The sequence below is a fragment of the Parus major genome, chromosome 6 (genome assembly GCF_001522545.3).
Source record: "Parus major isolate Abel chromosome 6, Parus_major1.1, whole genome shotgun sequence".
Lineage (NCBI taxonomy): Eukaryota > Metazoa > Chordata > Aves > Passeriformes > Paridae > Parus > Parus major.
Genome location: NC_031775.1, coordinates 10,190,525 through 10,203,277, shown reverse-complemented (window position 1 = coordinate 10,203,277; position 12,753 = coordinate 10,190,525).

Genomic DNA, 12,753 nt, shown 5'->3' with positions numbered 1-12,753 from the left:
TTTAATGAGGGTGCCAAAAAGTGATTTAATCTGTGAGTAACAGGGTTGCAGGGTACTTGCCCAAAGGCTCTACCTCTTGTTTCTGTCCTGCCAATTAAAAATAGCCCCCTTGGCTAATGCCAGGGGATGTAACAGCCCTACATGGGACAGGTGCAAGCTGTCAGTCAGGAGGCTGGAAATACCTAGAAAAGTATCTGCTCTCCTTCAGGCTCTATGAGATGATCAAGAGGAGAGAGCAGAGTTAAAAGGAGAACAGTTTGCAGCAGGCTGTGCTAAAGGCAGCCCCTGCTGGACATCTCTGGCTGCTCTGGAGATCACTCCTTCCCAAAGGTGCTCTTCTGTTTGGTTGTTCTGGTTTTATCAGGCTGTTTCCCCAAGCTGTAGGTTGCTGCAGCTGAAAACCAGAGTTCTAGTGAAAGGCTGGTTTCTGCTTCTTGTAAGCTGGAACATGGACTACCATTCAGGTGCTATCTCTGACCCAGCACTGCAGAAATGCTGTGTTGATTTGCACTGGGATTTGGGCAGCAGGGACAGGCTGGTGTGAAGGCATGACCGAGTCAGGGCTGTACTGATGTGTGCACACTGCCCAGAGTTTACGTGACAGAATTCTTTTATTATCTTCCAGGAACAGTTTCCTACAGGACAGTTACACCAATAGCTAAATCAACAGACAGGCTCCTTCTCGGGCATTATCCCTACCACATCCAAATGCACCAGAGTTAATTTCAAACCTGTCCTAGCTGGTGTGGTTCACAGATGGTTCACAGCCTGTGTCATTTTCTCTTTGGCTTTCCAGGGGGATGTGGACTTTATCAACTGACGGCTGTTGATTTGCCCTTGGTTTTCCACATAATATTTGTAAGTACAATTCCCTGCTCTGCTTTTCCTGTGGCATGGGAGAGCTGGCAATTAATGACAAAATAGCCCAGACCACTGCAGCACCATGGGAAGCCACAGGATCTTCCCTGCCAGCACACAGTGTGGTGACCATGTCATCCAGAGGAAAACCATAGCCTGAGCTTACCTTTATTCACATTTTACCTAGATGTTCACACTTCAGTTCTAGCTAATCCAATGCTACCATGTCACATGCAGGAAGAATTTACACCTAGAGTTGCACAAAGATTAAGGACCTGTCTCTGCTCTATGAGTTAATCTTAAGAAATCCGCCACATAAGGCTAAATGCACATGTCATTATCATTCTTGTTTCACCTCTTAAGAGACACTGGCCACCAGTCCCAGCTGTACAAGATGTGGGAGTTGAAATCCATTTGGATCCTGGGGCAGTAGGTGGTTGGGATGCAGGTCCCTGGTAACTCAGATGCCAGCCTGACCACTGAAGAACTGTGAGAATTCATTCTCAGTCATGTAAGAAAGTTGCTGGCTTAGAAAGGAGGATTTCTTACTTCCCTTCGTAAGAAATGAGGGAACTTAACTGAGGGTGGAGTGACAGATATATAAATTCATCAGTGTTTCTGAAGATATTTATCAGGAGTAAAATAAAGGTATTTTGGGTTCTTTAATCAAGAGTGCTGACTTGCTTAAAGATTTTATCTTAATGGATAGTAGCATGTGGTGTTCTTGAAAGCTTTTTTCTGTTTTAGATCACTAAGAGGAATTTGGTTTTCTCTAAAGATTTTTGTAGATTAATGTTACCAATTGCAGAAGAGAAAAGGCTGAAGTTGACTTGGATTCAGATCCATATTTTCTTGATTCTTTTTCTTCCTTTTCTTCCCTCAATCACAGAAATATTAAGAAAAAGCTTGTACAGCATTATCCATCTTCTAATCTTCATCCCCGGGATATTGTCCTGCCATATCTGTGCTAGGTATGAGCTAACTTGTCAGCTTGCTAAAAGCATATCCAGTGTAACTGAGGACTCCCACCCCATTTAGATGAAGAAACCGAAGATACGGGATGGCTGACAAGATTGCTGAGTCTTCCAGGGCAGACCTGTGGGGAATCTCATGGCAAAACCCTCTGAACCGTGCTCTCAGGCTGAGGATCCCATCTGGCACAAACCTTGTGTGCTGCTACATCCTTTTTGCTGCCTGAGTTTAGGCCAAAGGTGAAGATTTTTGGAAGGCCTTTTCTTCTGCCAGAAGTGATTAATGGAAAGCAGACGGCCGGCAGATCAGAATAACAGCCTGAGTGTCAGGATCCTGCCAAAAGAAGTATCCATGTGCATTAGGATTACAGAGCACTGGCTTTTGTCACTTGAACATCTGTATCCTGCTCTGAGGACTTCAAAGCACATCTGAGATTCATCCTCTTGGAAAATAAAAGCACAGTAGTCCCAGGCATGCCAAAGATTGCAGTGGGCTTAATCAGACAAGCCTATTATACTGCCCTGGATTCTTGGAGAGCTTATTTAAAACAGTGAGAATATCTTCAAATCAGTCTCCTATACACAAATTCCCTGAGCTGTAAGAAATCAGGACATCAATAAAAGAAAATAAACATATTATGAATAAAGCTCTTTGCCTGCAATGAAGAGCTGAGTAAATCTAAAAATAACCACAAACAAAAAACCCCAAAATAAAACCCAACCTCATTCCCTCCTAACCACCCCCCCCAAAAATACTCCAAATCCCCAAAAAAACAAGAGAGAGAGGAAAACAATGCAATTGTTCTTGGTCCCATGCATTGTGCAGTCTAAGCCAGCTCACAGAAGCCTGATGAGCTGTGAGCTGCTGGCAGTGCCAGCTGTGGAGGCATGGAGAAGACAAGACTGTGGATTGAGTGGCAGGTTGGATGCTGCAGAGAAAGGCCAGGGAGGCAGATGTATCAGAAAGCATCCACAGGAACACTTCACACTACTTTTACTGCAACTTGTATCAGAAAATACTGCCAAGTATATTGAAAATGGTGCTGGAGGCATGAAAGCCTGGAACAGAATGTCCCCCTCCTGGGAACGACCACAGCTCAGCTGAGATACCCCAGCATGAAGTCCTACACAATATGACTCATATTTGGCACTTAGAGCAGCTAATCTTATGCTATAGTACTGAACAAATGTCAGCAGCCATATAACGGCACAAAGTTCAGAAGTTCACAGTATCTCTGAGTCAGACATCCTGGACTTGGCTCTTGGAACTGCATTTGATTAATGCAAAAGACATCTTTATTCTGGGATTTTTGCTTTTGTTTTTGTTACTTCTTTTTCATAACCTGAAACATTGTCAAAAATATTGGATATTGCAGGGTTTGATTTTCAAAGGGTAGATTCTTTGTCCCTTCCTGGCTTAAAAGTGTTTGAAAAAAACTACTCTGTTCACACTTGCAAAGCATAGGTATTTCCATTTACTGCTGCTGGGTGAATTTTCAGTGATGGCAGGACCCTGGATGATGATGCCATCAAGCTGAGGCATGTTAGGCTGCTGCTCCATGGAGCTGTTTCCTGTGTCTAAACAGAACCGAGATCTCCATATACAGCATCTTGCAAGCTTTATCTTTGTCATTCTCTAGCTTCTATTTTAGTGTTCTGTATAATAAATCTTATATTATTATCTTCTGATCTCATTACAGCCTTCTCCCATGAATATCTAATCTTGGTGGATGAATCTAGCACAGTGAAGGATGACTTTTGGGTAGCTGCTGATTTCATTATACTGGAAATGCAGGATTGCTAACACCAACCATGAGACTCCCTACATAGCTGAAACTCTATTACTTCTATTACTTGCAACTTTGGTACAGCATATTATTTTTTTTCCCTCTGAAAGAATTAATATATGTAGGTTATTCGCATTAGAAGCTTTCCATTACAGTCCTAAAAAGTTATAAATTTTGTCACTCTTACCAGGAAAAACAGGGAGAAGGTGTACTGATAAAGAAAGCACAATAGTTGAAGCCTGACTCATTATTATAATAACTGTGGCATGGTTGAATCTCCAAGCCTGTCTGCAAGAATAGAAATATTGAAGAAAATGAGATTTTTTATTATTTTTTTAATCCTTTCCACAGGGATACCTGAGGTGGAATAACTTAAAGCAGTTTGGCACATAAGACTGAAGATCTGAGAAGTCAGATTTAGTGCAAATAAGACAATAGAAAGGAAAGTTTCTGAGTTTCTTAACTCCTGAAATGCACAAAGTCAAATATCCATTATCAAAGCATATCAAAACCATTTCTATTTCTCCGTTTCATGGGCCCTGTCAGACAAAAGTACATGGATTCACACAAGGAGACCCTTGGACATACTGAATGACTGTAATACTCCAATCGGTGTCACTTAGGAAAAATTACAGGGATAAAACATTTGTAGACCACTACAGAACAACAGAGTTTATAGTATGTTCAATAACTTTCTAAAATGAGGGAAGCTATTTCAGAAATGCTCAACTTGTTTCAAAATACATATTTTACTACATTCATGAACTTAAATATGCAATGTGTACCTAAGTTTTAATCAAAATGAGGTTGGAAATGTGAAGTTAAAATGAATATAATAATTAATTTTTCTTTGTTACATTCTATTTCTTAAGGTTATGTTTTCTGTTTGAATCTGTTTGAATCATGTGAGTTGCCTGGAAACTTTCATCCTGGATATGAAAACATCCTACAAGAAAACTTTACATGACAAAAATGAAGCAAAGGCTTGCTTCTCTCTCTGAGAGGACTCTTTCCTTGTGATCACTTCTTATGATCAGTGAACCACGTGCTATTTCTCTATCTATGTCCTGGCTAGCCTCTTAATGTTTATTACTTCCTTAATCTGTTCCTGGGTTAATTGAATCATTGGCCCATGTCCTGCTGTGAATGCCCATCGAGAGACAGAGCACTGTTTGGTTGACAGCCCTCAGTGACACTTTTAGAAATATGTATTTTGTGGATCATTACTTGCGGATCTTTGTCCTAAAGATCTGTCTTGGGTTCTGGTTCTAAGTGACACAGATTAAGTGACACTGAAATTTTCCACAATCTGCACCTGTGAACCCATCTGCAGCCACACACTATCCATTTTCCCTAGCACTGGCTTTTCAAGTCTCTTTAGCATATTGTATCTGAAAGCCAGCAATTTTTAGTAATAACTACTTCTACTAGTAGGCAGTAGTGTCAGACAAATGTCTCTCCAAACCATAGTGTAGGAGAAATTTTTTAAATGCCTGAATTCTAAAAATGTAGTGAATGTTTTCTCAGGATATGAAATAGGTATGCCTTGACACATCTTCCTTCCAAACAGAAAAGGGAAAGCTAGGAAGTGATTTAGTTTTATTTTAGAATGGTTCATGATTTCTCCTGGTGGTTTGGTTGTACACAAACAATACAGCCTCTTCAGACTGTGAGATGCCATATTGTTATACCTGCCTTGAATGTGGAGGATTTTAGTGTGTGTAGATTTTTAAGCAATATCTTATCTGTCTTTCTATTACATGCTGTGTTAGTTTTACACCTGGGTATGCAAGTTTTTCAATGTGACATTAAGAAAATAAAAGTTTTAGTTATGTAAGGGTTGGAAAGCAGGACAGTTTTTTCAATGTTCACTTTGTGCTGGGCTGTACAAAAGAGGTCAATGTCATTACTCCCTTTTTGCAGAAAGACAAAGAATCTTAAAGAGAAGTGAAATTAATTGCTAGAGGTAAACCTGTAGTAAAGCCCTGTTTTCTTCATTCTTGTCAGCAGACAGCTTTGCCCTTGTTCCTGTGACAGTTCATTATCCCTTGTACTAGTACTTTCTCATGCTTCTGTCTGTCTGCCTTTGGTTTTTTCCTTTTCTCTTTGCTCCCGAACACAGAAGGCATTTAGGGTTCTTATGCTCCTGAATGGTTGCCTGTAGGGACTTTCTGTTCTTCTCAGCACCACAGCCAAATTTACAATACAGGGTTAAATTTCAGAAATCTCCTTTCACTGCTTCAGCTGTGGGATGCTGTATGCCCAGGTGCTCTGGGAAGATGGCTTAGAACAATTACATTAAGTGCAGAGATTAAGTGTGTGCCTCCGTCAGTACACCCTTAAGAGAAATCAATTGCCAGACTGTACCAGGGGAGATCCTACTGAAGTTTATAGGTTGAGTGGATGAGTTTTACTAGACAGCAGAAGGGCAGCTCTTTCACATGATGTCTGAAATACCCACCTCAACATGAAATGCACAGGGCTGTCTAAACTCATTGTAAGAACTATTTCAGTTGGACTGAAATTCAGTCTGGAAAATTCAGCATTTTTCCCTTATAAAGCACTGAACATTTTAATCAAAACTTCTGAAAAAATGTTCTGACTCACACAAATTTCTGGACTAGAACCTCCAATGTGAGTAAATAAAAATGAATCAATGAATTAAGGTAATTACTAAATTAGGACATTTTACTGGTGGTGATCAGGGTGATCTAATTATAAGAACCACTATCATCAGCTCTGCTGCGCTGAGTCTGGCACTGAGCTAACTAGACTGGACACTAACTAGAACTTGATTGTACATATTCACAGTCAAGTTTCTGTGAAAAAGGAAAAATCTACCACGGGTCCTTTTTTTTTTGTGTGTGTGTGTCAGGGTGTGTGTACTATTATCTTATATTCAAATGAAAATCCTTAAAGGACTGGATGAATCATGATTGCTGGCAAAGTTTGCTTACTCTCCACATGCCACGGAAGGGTGTGGACTACACAGCTCTTCAAGGAAATCATGCAGGCAGAAAAAGTAATTAATTCACTACTTTCATATTTGTTAGAATGATTGCTATCAGAATAGAGCTGTAGATAAATGACTTCTTGTAGGTTTGTGCTATCAAGACAAGCCTCTCCTCCCAGGTAACCAGCTGTGTCAGCGTGCCCCGGTTGAACTCCAGCGGCTCGCAGAGCAGTCGGTGCTGGGTCAGCGCTGCCCGCTGCCCCACGGCAGGTGCTGCCGTCTGTGCAGGAGCATTCTCTGTATCCCAGCACGGCAGGCTGCTTTCAGAAAGACGGTGCCAAGAGCCTGAGCTCCCTCTCTGCCGCTGTGTCCTTTTCCAAAGCCTGGCTGTCTCTCTGCGCTCCCAGCTCCGTCCCGGTGCCAGCCGGCCGGGAAAGCCTGCCCTCGGCTGCCGGCGCTCCCGCAAGGCAGCGCCCGGGGAAATGACAGGGAATGAAACGCTCCCAGAAGGGATGGCACGTCACCTTTCATTCCCGTGTGCCCGTAGGATAAAACTGGGACACCCAACACCTCTTAAGGGTGTGCGACGGCGGGTCCCACTCGCTCAGGGCTCCCAGGATCGCACCCAGAAGCCAAAGGCGAGAGGCACCGCAGGGTGCGGGACCCGCTGGCCAGCTCAGCCTCGTCCTGTCACTCTGCACCACCATCCTTCCCACGGCACACCTGCTTCCAAGAATCTCCTGCTTTCCCCTTGTTTAATGGCCCATCAGTCTTCCTTCCCACTCAGAGGGGATGGTGCCTTTGGGCGTCCGCAGCCAAGGCACGTTCCTTGTCAGAGCTCAGCCAGCCTGGCCCGGCTGAAGCTTCCTCCAAGGCCGAGCCATTCGGGGCAGGATCTCAGGTTCCAGCAGCCTGAACCCCCTCCAGCCTGCCTGCTGCAAGCGGCCTGCCGTCACCTGCTACGCTTGTAAAGCCTGCTACAAACAGGTGCCTTAGAAAGAGAGGTGACATTAAGAAAGACCTACTTTCTAGGGAGAAATTGATGGAAGTACAGATTGGTATGACAGCAATATTATTAGGATTTTAGCATTGTTAATTTTTTAATAAGGAAACTTAGTCCTTCACAAGCAAATGGCCAAACAACATGCGCTCTTACCATAAAGATGCTCTCAGTTTTAGAGCTGTGCGTCAAAGCAGTTTACGGTAAAGACCATCATCAGAATACTCTGAGCACAATAAGGACATCCTGTAAATAATGTGAAAGGTTGTGAAGCCAGGGTAGCACTTCTTTGCTCAGAGGGATTTGCCTGGGGGCAAGCTGTTTTCTATTCCACCTCTCCAAGCCCCCTTCTGAACACAGAAGGGCACAGTCCTGTGCAAGTTCATCCTCCATGGCTCAGCTTTGCTTTGTTTCCACCGAGGTGTTATTTACAACATTCAGGCTTAACCCTGGAGTGACTTCAGTGAGAGCCAAGGCCATAAAAACATTGCTCAACATCGTGTGTACTTGTGACCCTCACTGGGTGAAGCTAAACAAGAAAAGCAGTGCCATGGAGGCAACCAAATTCTTTTCAGCAAAGCAAGTACACAAGAGACCTGCTGCTCTGCACTGTAATTCCTTTGGTGTAAAGTGCCCTGGGTTTTCCAAGACCTGTAATCCTCATTCACCTTCTTACAAAAAAATTGTGATAATGGAAAAATTTGTAACCTCTAAAACTGTGTCCATTTGACACAGTAACTGCTACAGCTTTTACCATGAGCAGAACTGGCAACAATACAGCACAAATGAGGAGATGGTCTCATACTTATTTCAGGTAAGAACTATTGCACCAGTCTCTCAAACCTATTGTTCCCCATAAGTGATTTGGAACACTGGGCGTAGCTCTGAGTTTCTCAGTGAGATTTGCATTAATTGTTGTGTTTTGCTTACAGGTCAGCATTTGTGTGATTGCCCCTCCCTTTGTTGGATTTATCCCCTGCAGGGAATGAAGCCTATTAATTAACTTATTTCAGGGTGTCAGGACACCTGATGGTTTCTAAGTCTATTAAGAAGATAAAAAATGTCTTATTCATTGAAGATAAAAAAAAAAACCCCAACAACAACAACAAAAATCCCAAGGCAATGCAACTGCAGAAAAAAGAAAAATTAACGAAAAAAATTATTAACCAAATTAAATTTCAGAAGAATGGATAAGTACAGGTTCCTCTGCATTGTTTTTTATTTCAGTTTCTTCCTGCTCTTTAGCAGAACTTTTTCCACATCCCTCTTACTATTTATTTGGGAATAAGGTGCTTTAGTGTTGAACATGTACTAGAAGAGCGTGCAGTGTCTCCACAGGCTGTAACTGGAAGGATTGAATTTTTAGCTTGCTTTGCTTGTAGAGCCATAGCTCTACAAAGGCAATCACCTTTCATTAGTTATGTAGCTGTGAAGTGCTTTGTGTCTCCATTAGTCTTAGTAGGGTCTGCAAACAAGCTGGTTTTCCCTTGCTGACTTTGTCAAATTTGGTTTCTGTTTACTTTCTCAGCTCTAAAATCACTGGTTAATATTAGCTGGTGCTCCAAGCTAAGGTATTATCTCTATCATTATTGAAACGTGTTAGCTCTGTATGGACCTTTTTAAGTGTGATCTTAGAATCTGGTTTAAGTTAAACTTCTTCCTAGTAGTTTAAGATAAAATCAAAGGTTACTTAAAACTGCTTAGAAAAAGAAAAATGGAAAGGCATGAAGTCTGTCAGCCTAAAGGATCCTGGCAGTATGGGCCTCTGCTGGTTGCCTTCTCAGGGCTTTCCAGTGGCCTAGTTTGCATAAGGGCAGTTGTAGGGTATAAAAAAAAAAAAGTGTAGACAATCTAATATTCCTGCCTCTGGGATGATGAAGTGAGCAAAGATTTAGGCAGCTGTAGTGGCTCTAATGCTGGCCAAATGCCCATGGACCCACTAGAAATTATTTACTCCTTTCCTGCTGTGAGATATGGATTAGGAGGAGGAGAGCAAAACAGGCTCAAAACTTTAAAGGGTATAAAGAAAAATTTATTAACAGAATTAAAAGAAAAAGGAATAAGAAAATCAGAATAAATCTTCAGAACACTCCTCCTCCCCCCCCCTCCCCCTTTTTCTTTCCTACAGGAAATGTAAAGAGACAAAACCTGGAATTTTCAGTCAGTTTACCACCTCTAAAATAATCTTTCTTCAGTCCACTTAGGGAGGAGTCTCTCTTGCCATGCCATGGAGACTCCGCCACAAGAAACAGTTCTCTTGTGGCTTCAATGTCACAGCGAACCAGCCGCCTGGGAAAGGAAGATCCCTTTGCAGTGTGAAAGTCTCTCCCATGCCTTACAACTTTCTCAAAACTGCTTTCACTGTCTATGTCAACTTATGGGGTACTTATGGGGAGCTGTTCTACTATAAATAACCCTAAAGTTCTCTCATCTCTAGGAAGAGAGGTTTTTTCCTTCTTTTATCCTTGGGGCGGTTTCTCATGTCTCTCTGTTCAAGCTTCTCATAGGATTACAGCTTTTCAGCATCTACACACTCCAACACGAGCAACCTTTTCTCATGAGCTGTGGGTGAATGCCATATCCCCCCATGACCTTCATGAATTACAGGGAAAAAACAAAGTCTGATATATCAAAAACATATCTTCACCGTAGTCTTACAAAGAGAATTTCAGCCCAAGACCAAGGTATCTCCTCAATCCCCTCCTAACTAGAATTTGACTCCTTCTTTACTGACTTTAGTGTCGCATGTTATTTTCTCTAAGCATCTTCATCCTTTCCTTTTACTGACTCGGGAGAGAATTTGTGTTCGTAGGTTCATTTGTTCTCAAGATTTATCAACTAAAGCAGTTTTATAGAGTCCTGCAGCACTGAAAGGTTGCTCTCATCCAGGATGTGCCTCGGGGGGATCGCTCACCGTGCCGGCTCCACTTCACTCGGCGCTTTTCTTCATACGGAGTGCCGAAGACAAGAAAAGCTGCTGCTGCCGTTTTTGTCTTTCTGTCCGCTGCATAGTTGGCTAAAAGCAGCTAAACAAACAAAGTTCATTGCGAGCCATTCCGAGGCAGCCCCAGCCGTGAGCTGTTGTCCTGGCCACGTGGCCGCTCCTGGACCAGGTCGATGGTGACCACTCCAGCCATGGCCAGCGTTGATCCCGGAGTAAAACAAAGTTCATTTGCGAGCCATGCTGAGATGGCCACGGGGTGCTGCCCTGGCTGCACTGTCCCAGTGGCGTGGCTGCCTGCGGGGTGGCACTGCCCGGCAAACTTACCCGAACCACACGCTGACAGGGCCATGCGAACCCAACCCAACCCAACCCAACCCGGCCCGGCCCGATGTGACCCGGCCGTGTGGGACCGGCCCGGCCCGATGTGACCCGGCCGCGTGGGACCGGCCCTGCCACTCAGCTCCTCAAAGGCCGGAACTCGAGGGGGCGTTCCCGGCCTTTGCTCACTTTTAAAGGTGCTTTGCCATGGAGGCGTGTTTAACTCTTCTAACTGGTTCAACTGGGTGTCAATCTTCAGACCTAGGCAGCTGATTGGCTCTTCAGAACTAGGCAGCTGATTGGCTGTAGCGGGTCCCCCAGGGGCCCACCCCTCCAACTGAAGCCCAGGGGCCCACCCCTCCAACTGAAGCCCAGACGCCGTTAAACCACCACGGCAGCCCACTCCTGCAAGAAACAGCCGAAGGACAAGATCAGCTTAAATGGTACCTCCATTTGCAACTAAGGGGTTTATCTGATTCCGAACAGGCTATACAGCCGTATGTAATTCTTGAATGGCTGGATTTCTCATCCACAAGCCTGTCTAGTTTCCCCTAGAGCCCATATAAACATTTAGCTTCTTGTGTCAGGTGGTTCCACTGGATTGCACTCATTCGTAGAAAAAACCCTTGGCTTCATTTGTTCGGAATTTGTTTCTGGGTAGCTTCAACGATTTTCCACCCTACTGGTTACACTTTGATAATCTCTGCTATATCTCCTGAATCAGTTTGTTTCAGAATGAGGAGTCCTAAATCACTTAGCTGTTCATTGCCAGACCGTTTGTAAGGCTTCTCCACTGAATCTCCAACTGAAGGTCTGCAGCCCGGGCGGACAGCAAACAATGACTTAAGGCTCGTGTCAAAAGTGATCGTAAGTTATCTAAACTTTCTGGTGGACACTGGTAGGTACTGTACTGTAGCCACATTCTCTCTTTTTGTTGCTCACATACACTACTTCAGTAATTATGATTATAAACTGTGGAGAGAGAAGCAGAATTTGTGTTCACATGGCACACAGAGACCTGTGGGTTGTTCTTCTCCAAGTGGTATCAGTAAAACATGTGAGTGATGTCAGTTATACAGAAATATGGCTGTATTCATACAAAATGGTAACTGTTCAACTGCAACTGGCCCCAAAACCTGAGAGCTGCTGAATTTCAATAGAAATCCAGCCCATTCAGAGGGAGTGCACCTACTCCTAAGTAAGGTGTGTGCACTGAATCGTATGAGGAGATTACTATGAAGAAAAGTCCAGAGTAATTCAGAAGGCTTGCTACTGCAGACTACTGAAGCTGTGCCTTTTTGGTGCTCTGAGCTTTAGTAGATATGCTGAAAGAAATAAGGCAGGGGCAGAGGAAGAGTGAGTAGAAAACACTGGCAGGCGGAGGCTGTTGCTACGGAAGCCTGGAACAACAGTGCAGTGGAGTTTGTGTGCTGTTGTCTGTCTCAGATTGTTGCTTCTGCCTTGTCTCACAAAGCAAGTGGTTCATTGCTTTTTTTTGCTTTGGACAGGGCAGTAATTGCTTTCATAAACTGCTAAAAATAAAGCAAACCATTGCTAAAATATTAATGTTTAAAGAAAAAAAGAAGGTAGAATGCTGATATCTCTTAGAAGCAACTGAACATTTATTCAGAATGGATTTGTAGGTCTGGTATGAATAAGAAATGCTTGTCTTTAAATAATGAGCAACCTATTCCACAATCTACTTTTACTTAATCAGATCTCTATTTATTCCTAATGTATATTTCCATGTAGGATAAGAGACACTGGATTTCCTTTCTACTGTTATTTATTTTCTCAGTATGTGGCTTTTTTAAACTGTCAAAATGAAACATCTCTTGGTCTTTTGATGTAAAAGCATTGGACTTGCACACAGACAAAAAAAATCTGTTGCTTATCTTTTGATATAACAAGCAGATGCTGAC